Here is a 12,498-nt window from a genome sequence, read left to right on the forward strand (position 1 = left end):
CACAGATGTGGGTCCTACTGTGTGACATCTGCTTTGTTTCCTCATGGACTATAGCTGTGTGACATAGGTATGTTGACATTACATTTGAAAGAGCATTTTGTCACTGTAATTGCTAATACACTAATTCGAAATCACAGACAGACTCCAGAATGTTTTGTGCTTTAAGGGTTTTTATTTAAGTGCTCAATATTGGAGGGGGTTGTAAAATGGTGAGGGGTGATGGTGGAGGAATGTCCATAGCAGAGTCCAAGCTATTAGTCTCACAGGTGCATTGTCAAATGGGCATAGGAAGTGGAGCTGGGGCAGTTTGAGGATGGACAGGGTGACAAGGTGGGACAAAAGGATGACAATCAGGGTGTTCTCATTTCTTGGCGGGGGTCTTGGCATCGTTTTCTGTCTTTGTCCTGGATCTCAGGGACCGTTTGCATGGTCGTTCTCCCTCTGCAGGGGGTGAGGTGCTGGTGTGGTGGTCCTCTGGAGGTGCCTCCTGTCCACTAGGACCGGCGGAGGTGGTGGGCAGTTCATCGTCCAGGCTTTTTGTCAGGGGCCCCTTGTTGTGCCACAGTGTCCCTCCTGGTGTTGAGGACTTCCTTCAGCACCCCTACAATGGTGCACAGGGTGGAATTGATGGTTTTTAGTTCCTCCCTGAAGCCCAAATACTGTTCCTCCTGCTGCAACTGGGTATCCTGAAACTTGGCCAGTCCTGTTGCCATTGTCTCCTGGGAATGATGGTAGGCTCCCATGATGTTGGAGAGGGCCTTGTGGAGAGTGGGTTCCCTGGGCCTGTCCTCCCCCTGTCGCACAGCAGCCCTCCCAGTTCCCCTGTGTTCCTGGGCCCCTGTCCCCTGAACCCTGTGCCCACTGCCACTGCCCCCAGGTCCCTGTTGTTGTTGGGGTGGTGGGTTAGCCTGGGTTCCCTGTAGTGGTGGACACACTGCTGATTGACGTGTCCTGGGGACAGAGGTATGGGCCCGCTGGGTGGGTGCTGTGCTGGTGTTTCCAGAGGGGTAAGCTCTGTGGTGGCCTGTGACTGTGTGAGGGGAACCAACTGTCCCGAGGTCCCAGATGGACCGGGCTGGTCATCTAGATCCAGTTGGACAGAGCTGCTGTCATCACTGTGGGCCTCTTCTGTGGGTGGTGTGGACATGTCTGGACCCTCCTGTCCGGTGATGTTGGGAAGGGGTCCTGCAGGGGTGTAAAAGCATGATTATTGCATCTGTGTGTGCCATGGTGTGCAATGGGTGGTTGACCGTGTACCCCAGTGCTTGCATTCCTGTGTGGGATCTTGTGTGATGATGGTTTAGGGGGATGTATGGGTATCTGTATTGGACATGCTTTGTCCATGATTTGGTGTTGTATGCAGGGCTTGGTGTTGGGATGGGTGGTTTGTGATATTGGGACATTTGTGAGGAGTCTGAGTGATGGGGTGAGGGCGAGGGTGGGGGTGTGTGATGGCATGCAGGTAGGGTGGGGGGTTTAATAGTAAAGATTTGACTTACCAGAGTCGATTCCTCCAGCTACTCCTGTGAGGCCCTCAGAATGCAGAATAGCCAAGACCTGCTGCTCCCATGTTGTTAGTTGTGGGGGAGGTGGTGGGGGTCCGCTGCCATTCCTCTGTACCGTGATGTGGTGTCTTGGGACCACAGAACGCACCTTCCCCCGTAGGTCGTTCCACCTCTTCCTGATGTCATCCCTATTTCTTGGGTGCTGTCCCACTGCGTTGACCCTGTTCCCGATTCTTCGCCATAGCTCCATGTTCCTAGCTATGGAGGTGTGCTGCACCTGTGATCCAAATAGCTGTGGCTCTACCCAAATGATTTCCTCCACCGTGACCCTGAGCTCCTTCTCAGAGAACCTGGGGTGTCTTTGCCGTGCCATGGGGTGGTGTGGGTGATGTGTGGGGTGGTGTGTGTTGTGATGTGTGTGGTGATATTTAGTGGTGTTGTGGGAGGTGCGTGGATGTTGTGTGAGTGATGGTGTTGAGTGCCTGTGGATGCTGGTTTGTAGATGGTGGTGTCTCTCTGTGGCCTTCAGTCACAATTGTTGTCGTAAGGGTTTGTGGGTGATGTGGGTGTCTGTTTTATATTGTATTGGGTTTGTGGGAGTGGTGTGTGTATGTGTATCAGGTGTGTGTATTTTGAATTGTCCAATGTGGTAGTGTTTTGTATATGTGTGGGTATTTTGAGCGCAGCGGTGTGTACCGCCAATGGAATACCGCGCTTGAAAGACCGCCACGTGGATTCGTGGGTCGTGATAGTGTGGGCGTATTCCTGTTGGCGTGACGGTGGAGGTTTTGTTATTGCCAGTTTATCACTGATCTTTGGTGTGGCGGACTTGTGGGGGTGTCTAGATTTTGGCGGATTCCGGCCTTTGGGTTATAATGACCTTGGCGGAATTCCAAGGTTGCGGCGGTGTGTTGGCGGTCTTCTGCACAGCGGTATACGGATTTTACCGCCAATATTGTAATGACCCCCATAGTGTCTTACCTGTGTGTCACTGGAAGTACTGTTGAAGGAGTGAACTTCTGTTGTCCACATCTTCTTCCTCTGCCTCCTCTTCCTCTCTGTCCACAGGCTCCACTGCTGCCACAATACCATTTCCAGGGTCATCCTCCTGCAGAAAAGGTACCTTGCGTCTCAAGGCCAGGTTGTGCAACATGCAACATGCAACGATGATCTGGCACACTTTCTTGGGTGAGTAGTACAGGGATCCAACTGTCGGATGGAGGCACCGGAATCTGGCCTTCAGGAGGCCAAAGGTTCTTTCAATTATCCTCCTTGTTCGCCATTGTGCCTCATTGTAACGTTCCTCTGCCCTTGTCTTGGCATTCTTCACTGGGGCCAGTAGCCATGAGAGGTTGGGGTAACCAAAGTCACCTGCAAATACCAAGGGATACCTGTTAGCCAGACACTAACCCTTAGGGCCAAACCCATACATATTAACCAACCCATACTGGGTGGGGACCATGGGCTCACCTATTAGCCAAACCCGGTGCCTCTGGCGTTGAGATATCACATATGGAATGCTGCTATTCCTCAAGGTAAAGGCACCATGCACAGAGCCAGGATACTTGGCATTCACATGGGAGATGTACTGGTCCGCCAAACACACCATCCGCACATTCAGGGAGTGAAAGCTTTTTCTAGTCCTGAACACTATCAATGGCACCAATGATGCTGGGGATATGTCCCAGGGCATAAAAGTCAGCCTTCATTGTGACCGAATCCTCCACCTGGAGGAATACGATGTAGCTGTGCTTGTGTTTCAGCAGGGCTGCCAACACTCTGGTCAACACGTTGGAGAACATTGGCTGAGACATCCCTGATGCCATGTCCACAGTCGCTTGGAAGGAACCACTTGCCAGGAAATGGAGCACTGACAGGACCTGAACTAGAGGGGGGATACCTGTGTGTTGGCGGATAGCTGAAATGAGGTCTGGCTCCAATTGGGAACACAGTTCTTGGATTGTGGCCCTATCAAGTCTGAAGGGAAGGAAAATGTGTCTGTCCTCCATTGTCGCCAGGTCCACCAGGGGTCTGTTCACGGGGGATGTCTCCATCTCCTACTCAACCTCAGCGGTTGAACTCTAGGGTGGAAAACGGTGAGCAGAGGGTCATATTCACACACATGTGAAATTTAGAATGCATTTTTTCCTTTACAGAAACAGTATGTGAATTTGAAAGTCAGTTGATGTGCCAATGTCTGCTGTGACGCAGTTAGGTGCCATGGCCTGTGCTCCCCTGAAATGGCGGCTGCCTGACCTGTGAGGAGAGACAAGTGGAATGAGGTAATTCTGCTGGCGTTGTGCACCTTTGCAGTCGGCAGTCGACGACCGCCACCTAACTTCGCATTGGTTATCATTGGGCCCTATGGGTTGCAGGAGCCAATGGTGATGTACGCCAGCAGTGATGGTACGCACTGCAGCAGACATGACCGCCATTTTCTATCTATTCACTCACTTGCTACCTGAGATTCAAGAGGAGAGGACCTACACTGCAAGTGCTGCTGTGATCTGTGTCTGGAAGTGACAATGGATCGAGTGTCTGGGGAAAGGGCCCCCGCCTTCACTTCAGAGGAGTTGGAGAGACTGGTGGATGGGGTCCTACCCCAGTATACTCTAATCTATGGTACTCCAGACAAACAGGGGAGTATACTGTGAGCATGATGCGTGGGCCATGAATGCATGGATTGCTGTGTGTGTAAGCCGCATGTGGGGGGCTGAGGAGTCCTGGGCAGAGTGCTGCATGTCTGGTGGTCAATTTCTGTGCCTAAGGGGATGGGAGGGATATTGTGGGCCAAGAGTGTAACAGTCCGGATGGTCTGACTAATCCCTTTTTTCTATGCATATTTTCCTGCAGGTCAGTGCCCATCAGAGAAAGGGTATTTGGCGTGCCATCGCCAAGGAGGTGCGGACCCTGGGGGTCTTTGACAGGCGGAGCACCCACTGCTACAAACGGTGGGAGGACCTGTGCCGTTGGGCAAGGAAGACAGCGGAGGCCCAGCTGGGGCTGGCCTCCCAACGAGGAAGGGGTGCCTGTTGTACCCTGACCCCCCTGATGTTCCGCATCCTGGCGGTGGCCTATCAGGAGTTGGATGGGCACTTGAAGGCATCACAGCAGCCACAAGGGGGTGAGTACAGTTTCTCAATCATTACTTTGCGGGCGTTAAGATTGTACCTGGGTGGGGGATGTGGGCTGTGGGTGCCCCTAGGCCAGGGCAAACTGGCAGGGTAGGTCCCTTGTTGGGCAGGCTCTGAAGCACTCCAACCCCAATAGTGTTAGTGGGCATCTACTAATGGGCAGGGTCCTGTTGGTTTCAGGTTTGCAGCTAATGGCGTTGGGCAATGTATCCCATCGGCTGGTGACTAGCTGTGTAACTGGTAGTGTGTGGCCTAGTGCATAGGGCTGAGTACGAGTGTTGTGTACGCCAACTGTAGTGTTGTTGCTGGCATTTACCAAGTGTATCCTCTGTCTCTCCCCCCTCTTCTTGTTTTGTCACCCTGTCCTTATGTGCATTAGCATCATCTGGCGTAAGAGCAGAGGCACTGGTGACGGAGGGAGCTGCATCCCACATGGGCCTGTGGCCGAATCCACTGACGGTGAGGGCACCAGTGGGACGGAGGGCGAGGAGAGCACCGCAACAGAGACAGGAGGGGACACTACAGACGGCGACTCCTCCTCCGATGGAAGCTCCCTAGTGGTGGTGGACACCTCTGTGCCCACCCCAACAACAGGTACAGGCGCCATCCCCTGTACCAGCACCGCCCTCCCAGCAGCCCCTCAGCGTGTTTCCCATGCCCTCTCACCCAGGAGGTTGGGCATCTCCTTCGCCCCAAGTTAGCTCTGCTGTCCTCAGTGAGGAGGAGGCTATTGACCTCCTGAGATCCCTCACTGTTGGGCAGTCAACCATACTGAATGCCATCCAGGGTGTTGAAAGGCATTTGCAACAAACAAATGCATACCTGGAGGGCGCAGCCACTCTGGCATGGTGGCCCAACAGAGAGCATTTCAGGCTCTGGCCTCCGTACTGATGGCAGCCATTGTCCCTGTATCCAGCCTCCCCCCTCCAACTTCCTCTACCCAGTCCCAATCCCCTCAACCCCAACCTGTCCCAAGCACACCTTCAGATCAGCATTCACCCAAATCAACACACAGAAGTGGCTCAGGCAAACACAATCACCACACTTCATCTCACAGGCACTCACACAAGCACCATCCCCATGCAGACACACCGACATCCACTGCCTCCACTGTGTCCCCCTCCTCCTCCTCGTCCACCTCCCTCTCAGTAGCGTCTCCACTCACACCTGCATGCACTACATCCTCATCCACTACTTCCATCACCAGCACGCCTATCACTACACACCCCTCACTAGCAGTTACCACCCCCACATCCATGCCACATCCCCTGTGTCCTCTACCACTGTGACCCCTCCTCCCAAAGTACACAAACGCAAGCATACACCCACCCAACAGCCATCCACCTCACAACTTCATCCAGCTCATGCACCTGCACCCAAACACAGCTGACTGACACCTCCTACAAGCACACCTTCCTCCACTCCCAAACCTTCATCCTCTTCCTGCCCCAATGTCACTAAGAAGCTTTTCCTAGCCAACATTGACCTCTTCCCTACCCCTCCCACCCCTGTCCTTCACCTCGGGCTAGGGTGGCCAGAACCTCAGCCACCAAGTCCACATCCGCTGTGATGTCTGCAGCTCTGACAGGCTCTAAGGAGGCACCAGTCAGCCCAGCCAGTATGCCACCATGACCTGCCAAGGACAAGAAGGTTCTGCCACCTGGCAAGGGCAAAAAGAGGACAGCATCCAGCAAGGAGAAGGAAGCACAGCCAGCCAGCAAGGCCAAGGAAACAACACCAGCTGGCAGAAGCAAGGAGGCACCACCATCTGCCAAGGGCAGAAAGGGGCACAGAACACCATCCAGGGCACTTAAGCCATCTGAGGCTGCAGGGGAAGGGCTGGAGCCTCCCCTGAACACTGGCAGCACTGACACCTGCACCATGGCCAGACCGCCACCAGCACCGTCACCAGCACTGCCACCTGCACCGCGGCCAGCACTGCCACCTGCATCGCCAGCAGCACCACTACCAGCAGCAGCAGCCCCAGTGGGCAGCGGTCCGAGGCTGCAGGGGAAGGGCTGGAGCCGCCCCCCACCACTGGCAGCACCGACACCTGCACCGTGGCAGCAATGCCACCAGCACCGCCACAAGCACCGCCACCTGCACCGCCGCAAGCAGCACCACTGCCAGCAGCTGCAGCCCCAGTGGGCAGCCATTTGAGGCTGCAGGGGTTGGGCTGGAGCCTCCCCCCACCACTGGTAGCAACGACACCTGCACCGGCACTGCGACCACTGTACAGCCGTCCCCATTGGCGGATGGACTGTAGTCCTGCCTCCATGGTGTGTCATGCATCCTGGCCACAGAGCATCGTGTGGGTCTGACACCCAGGTGAGTGACTGGACCTTGCACTCCCCATGTGCTGTATCACAGGGCACAAAGCCCCCTCCAGAACCAGAGGAAGAAGCCATCCACTCACCCTATCCTTGCCAGGATGAAGCACACTGGGCACAAAGCCCCCTCCAGAACCAGTGGAAGAAGGCATCCACTCAGCCCCTCCTTGCCAGGATGAAGCACACTGAGCACAAAGCCCCACCCAGAATCAGTGGAATCAGCTATCCACTTGAGAGACTTTGGCTTTGCACTCCGCAGGATTAAGCAGTGGGCAAACCACTTAATTGGGAGACTGTGGCTTTGCACTCCCCAGGACCAAGAATTGGGCAAACCACCCCCTAGATAGACTGTGGCTTTGCACTCCCCAGGACCAGGCAGTGGGCAACCCACCCACTAGAGAGACTGTGGCTTTGCAATCCCCAGGACCAAGCAGTGGGCAACCCACCCAGTAGAGAGATTGAGGCTTCGCACTCCCCAGGTCCAAGCAGTGGGCTCCCACCCACTAGAGAGAGTGTGGCTTTGCACTCCCCAGGACCAAGCATTGGGCAACCCACCCACTAGAGAGACTGTGGCTTTGCAGTCCCCAGAACCAAGCAGTGGACGACCCACCCCCTAGAGAGACTGTGGCTTTGCACTCCCCAGGACCAAGCAGTCTGCAAACCACCCACTTGAGAGAATTCAGAGACTGTGGTTTTGCACTCCCCAGGACCAAGCAGTGGGCAAAGAGCCCCCTCCAGGAGCAGTGGGGTTGTACCATCTTCCGGCTGAGGTATCCCACTGCTTCCCCATCCTCCTGAGGTGCCTGTGTGTTTTCAACCTGATGCCCCTGCAGTGTTTTCTCCATATTGAGGCAGGAGTCAAGTGTGGGCTTGGCCTATGTGTTTTGGCCCAGTGGGCCACGGACATTTTGAGTGGGCATTGTCCCGCATTTTGTATCTATTGCATATATTGTAAATACTGTTTTTGATTTCTGAACGTTTTTCTAACTATTTCTAAAATTACACTAATTGGACTCCATTCCTTTTGTCCTTGTGTTATTCCAGATGGTTACGGGGTGTATATGTAATGTTGTTGCACATGTTTGTGTGTATGGTGTTTGGGGTGAGGGTGGGGGTGTTGCGTGAGTGTGTCACTCTCTTTTTCCTCCCCCCCTCCCCTGTGTTCTAGGTGCAGTACTCACCGTGGTTGTCGTCACCAGCGTTGGTGCTCCTGGTGTATGAGCAGATACACCAGCATGGGGAAGACGTGCAGCTCGGGCTCCATGGCGTCCTGGTTCTTCCTTGAGTGTTGAGAGGTGAGTTGCTTCCCTTCAGAACACTGTTTCTGCCGTGCTTTTGATGGCGTTGGTACCGCCCCGGAAAAGATGGAGGATAGGCCTCTTGTAATACAGTGGGCGGAACCTTGTCTTCCCCCTGGCTGTTGGCGGTTACCGCCGTGGCGGTCGGAGTGTTAAAGTGGCTGTATGTGTTGGCGGTTTCCGCCGTGGTCATGATTCAATTTTTTTTACCGCCGGCCTGTTGGCGTTGTTACCGCCTCTTTAACACCAACCGCCATGGTTGTAATGAGGGCCTTAATCTTTGTTTTAAAGATCTTCTTCAGAGGGACAAAGTCACCAATCTAATTCAACCTCCCTGAGGCCCTCTTTGGATCCCTTGGTGAAGAATTCTACGTTGGGACTTTGTCCAGGCCAAAGCTGAATCTTGATCCAACGTCCCTGGAACCCTTCTCGGATATGCTGCACTGCAACTCCCGTTCAACTTTTTACCTTTGGACGTATTCACTTTTTTGGAGCTTTTTCTTTCTGATGTTGGACAACCCTCCACAGCAAGCCGATTTAAAGTCAACATCGTCGGATTGCCTTTCCAGGAGCCCCTGGTAAAATCTTGGAAGTCTGGGGCTCTGGAACTTTTCAGCGGGATGAACCTGCAAGTCAGGCCCAGTCGCACTCGACGTAAGCTGGATTGACTCTTAAAGGTGGGTCGATCTCTTTACTTCTGGATCATATTCCAGAAGGCCTTGGAAGGTGCTTTAGGAGCCACAGCTCAGCCTAAGGCTCCAGATGCTCTGAGTTGCTCCTTGAGGATTAAGACTCCAGTTCCTAGAATGCACCTGGCTCAAACTCCAAAATGACCACTGGACAGTGGTAAGCTGGTCAGTTTCTTCAGGAGTTGATGCAGGGGACTGGGGTTGGCTATTGTTCAACTGTAGCAAGCAGGAGTCCCTTCTTGAACCAGTTAAAGCCAGGCAAAGTACTTTTAGTGGTGAAGCCCAAATGTGCAGCTGGTGCAGTCCTTCAGAGTGCAGTGTCCAGGTGCAGGTCAGGGGTCAAGCAGGGCAGTCCTCCTTCTACTGGTGTTCTTCCTTCTAGGTATCTGAGGCGTGGGTGCAGCTCTGCCATATTTATCCTTGCTCTTGGGGTGGAAAGCAGTGTTGGGTGACTGTCCAATCATAGGCAGGCAACTTCCCCCTTGGATGTCCACTTCTTGGGAAGTGTGGCAAAAATCAATCCCAGGGAGCAACATTCTTTGAAAAACCAACATGGCTGAATCTGACTGGTGTGGCTAAAAATCCTAACCACACCTCTCCCCTGCCCCCTCCTAACCTAATCAAGAGGGCATCTAATTGTATGAGGTTGCAGGAAATGGGGGAGGTCCTGAGCTGCTCCAAATGTCCTTCCCTCCTTTGAAGACCAGTTTGGCTGCTCTCCACCCATCCTGTTTCACCATCTGCAGAGACAGATCCCCTCCCCCAGGCACACCCTTTATGTTCAGCTCAAGCCACTTCACTCCTCATCAAGGCAGCCACCAGGCTGCCAGAAGCTGGCCAGTCATAGAAGGGCACTACACAGTTGAAGTTGGTAACTTTCAGGTTTAGTTTGAAACTCTGTACTTGAACTAGTTATATTAAATCCAACAGTGGCAAGTTGTGTGATTTATTATAACAATTAATTTGTTACCAAACTCAAAATATCTGCGTTGTATGGGGACTTTATTAATTACAATAAAGCATCCCTATTTGAGCCTACTGAAGCCATGCACTACAGTGAGAGAAAAACTTATTTGGCTATTTCACCTTACCAGGGCTTATAAAAAAACTATTATAATTTCCCTACTCATAGTTACATGGCACCCAACCATAGGGGCACTTAGAGCACACCTTAGGGGTGGCTTATATGTAAGAATGAAGTATTTTAAGACTTTAGAAGTACTTTTAATTCCAAAGTCGAATTTGCATTTAATTTTAGTTTAAAAGCAGCCAGCGAGGCAGGCCTGCCTTTAAAATGGCACTGGGCACCTCAGCAGTGCACCAATGGGAGCACTACCTATGCTGGGGTCCCTAAACCTATATGCCCTACCGTATACTAGGGACTTACAGATAGGTAAATCATGCCAATTATAATTAGCCTAATTTGCATATCCACTTTACACAGAGCACTGGCCCTAGGACTGGTACCCAAGGCACAGCCAAGAGTCAGTAATGACCAGTATCTGTCCAAAACGTTTTTGGGTGACCTGGGCAAAAATGAGGACTTTCCTACTATGTGGCTCCTGGTTCCGGTGGGACTAGTGGCTGAAAGTCTAGGAGCTAGTGCACCACAGGAAAGGGGACCAATTGGAAATGCACTGCACAGGGTCCACTTGGAGGGTGGAGGTTGCAAGGGATTAGGGACCCTCAGACCACTGCTGATTCTCCGATGCAAGGGCCAGGGAGGCCAAGTGGAGAGCAGATAGGTCATCCAAGGGATGTGTGCCAAGGCGCCTTTTGAGCCAGGTGCAGGTTATTTAGAGGGTGGTTTGCAGGTCAGCAGGGCCAATATTGGGGGGTGATTCTTGGGTGTCCTGAAGTCGCTTGACTGGTGCTTGCTCCTGTACCTTGGCGAGTACAGAGTGGACTTTTCTTCTGGGTATCTAATGCTGAGGGTCCAGTATCCCTGGCTATCGCACGGTTCAGCCACTGAAGGTCGTAGTGCCACCAAACCTGGCACACTTGCAGGGGTTTGTCCTCTGGGTTGTTCAGGTGAGATTTGGACTGGCTGCTGTGTCTGGTTTGTTGGTTAGAGGCTGGTCAGTGAAGTGGACTTCACTGGGTCTTGCCTGCTGGCTGCAGAGAGTCATACCTTCAATCTAGAGGGATGTTCCTGGAAATTTGTGGAAGATTGGAGGTCCTGTGGGGTTTCTTAGTGTCCGTCCGATGTCCAGTCAACCCCTCAGCAGCGATTGTTGAGCCTTGGGTGCAGGAGGGAAGGTTTGGCGCCTTTTTCTTTATGCAGCAAGTCTTCTGTTCTCAAGCCTTGGGTCCTCTTTGTCACTGGCCTTCTTGTATCCATTGAATCTGATCTGCAGGTCTAGGGATACCCACTAAATAATGCATTTGGTGGGTGTTTAGGGAAGTACCTGGTAGTAGCCAATAGGCTGCTTACCTTTGGGTGGCTACCACCCACTATGTGACCACTTCCTGTGGGAAGGGCCCACATCCCTAACCCTGGCAGGCTATTTTCCTGCCATCCAAGGTAGAGGAAAATGAAATGGAGTGGTCACCTCATCTGCTATACCTGAGGGGTGGTGCAGGCTGAGGGTGGCCACTCCTCCGAGTCTTTGTGCATTTTCCAGCTGTTTCTCCCACCAAAAGTGGGATTAGTAATGGAGGTGGCCATCTGCTGCTAGCAGCAGGGCTAGGGGTTGAGTTTCAAGGACTGCAAGCCCTTTGCAGCTCGCTAGCCTGGGCAGTACACATTCCAGAGTGAGGAGCTGTAAAATCTCTGCCCAGGAATGGCTTTGTATTCTGGTCCCAGGGAGCAGAGGCGCTTTCCCCAGGGATCCAAACTCCTGTCTGGTGCTGGCAGGCTGGTTTGAACTAGCCAGCAACCGTGCCAAGGTGATGCTGGTTTTGCACGGGCACCTCTAATGCTGTCCTGTGTACATGTTATAATAAATATAATAAATCCATCACTGGTAGCAGTGAGAATGTATTACTCTGAGTTGTTTGATGCAAAACAACCCAGGGTTCAGAGTAGCCTTCATGCGGCTGGGAAACTCGTAATGACCAGTGTCCAGCACATGTACTTGCTATGCTCCCCTCTACACTTACTATGCCTTAAGGTTTTGTAAAGACACAGGGGGTCATTCTGACCTCGGCGGTAAAAGGCGCTTACCGCCGGTCAGAAGACCGCCATAACACCGCCGCGGCCGCGGAAAGCCGCCACGGTCATTCTGACCCACAATGGCCAAACCTCCAAAAATCCGACCTCCACTGCAGCCCGCCACATCAGCGGGCAGCGATAAACTGGAGATGACCAAACCTCCACCGTCACGCCAACAGAAAAACGCCCATGCCATTACGACCCACGAATCAACGCGGCGGCCTTTCCAACGCGGTATTCCATTGGCGGTACACACCGCCGCGGTCAAAATACACACACAGCACCAAAACACAGGCACATTGGACAATTACAAATACACACACCTGATACACATACACAACCCACTCCCACACAATCAATCAACTATAAAACACACCCCCACATCACC

This window comes from Pleurodeles waltl, chromosome 4_1 (assembly GCF_031143425.1).
Source record: "Pleurodeles waltl isolate 20211129_DDA chromosome 4_1, aPleWal1.hap1.20221129, whole genome shotgun sequence".
NCBI lineage: Eukaryota > Metazoa > Chordata > Amphibia > Caudata > Salamandridae > Pleurodeles > Pleurodeles waltl.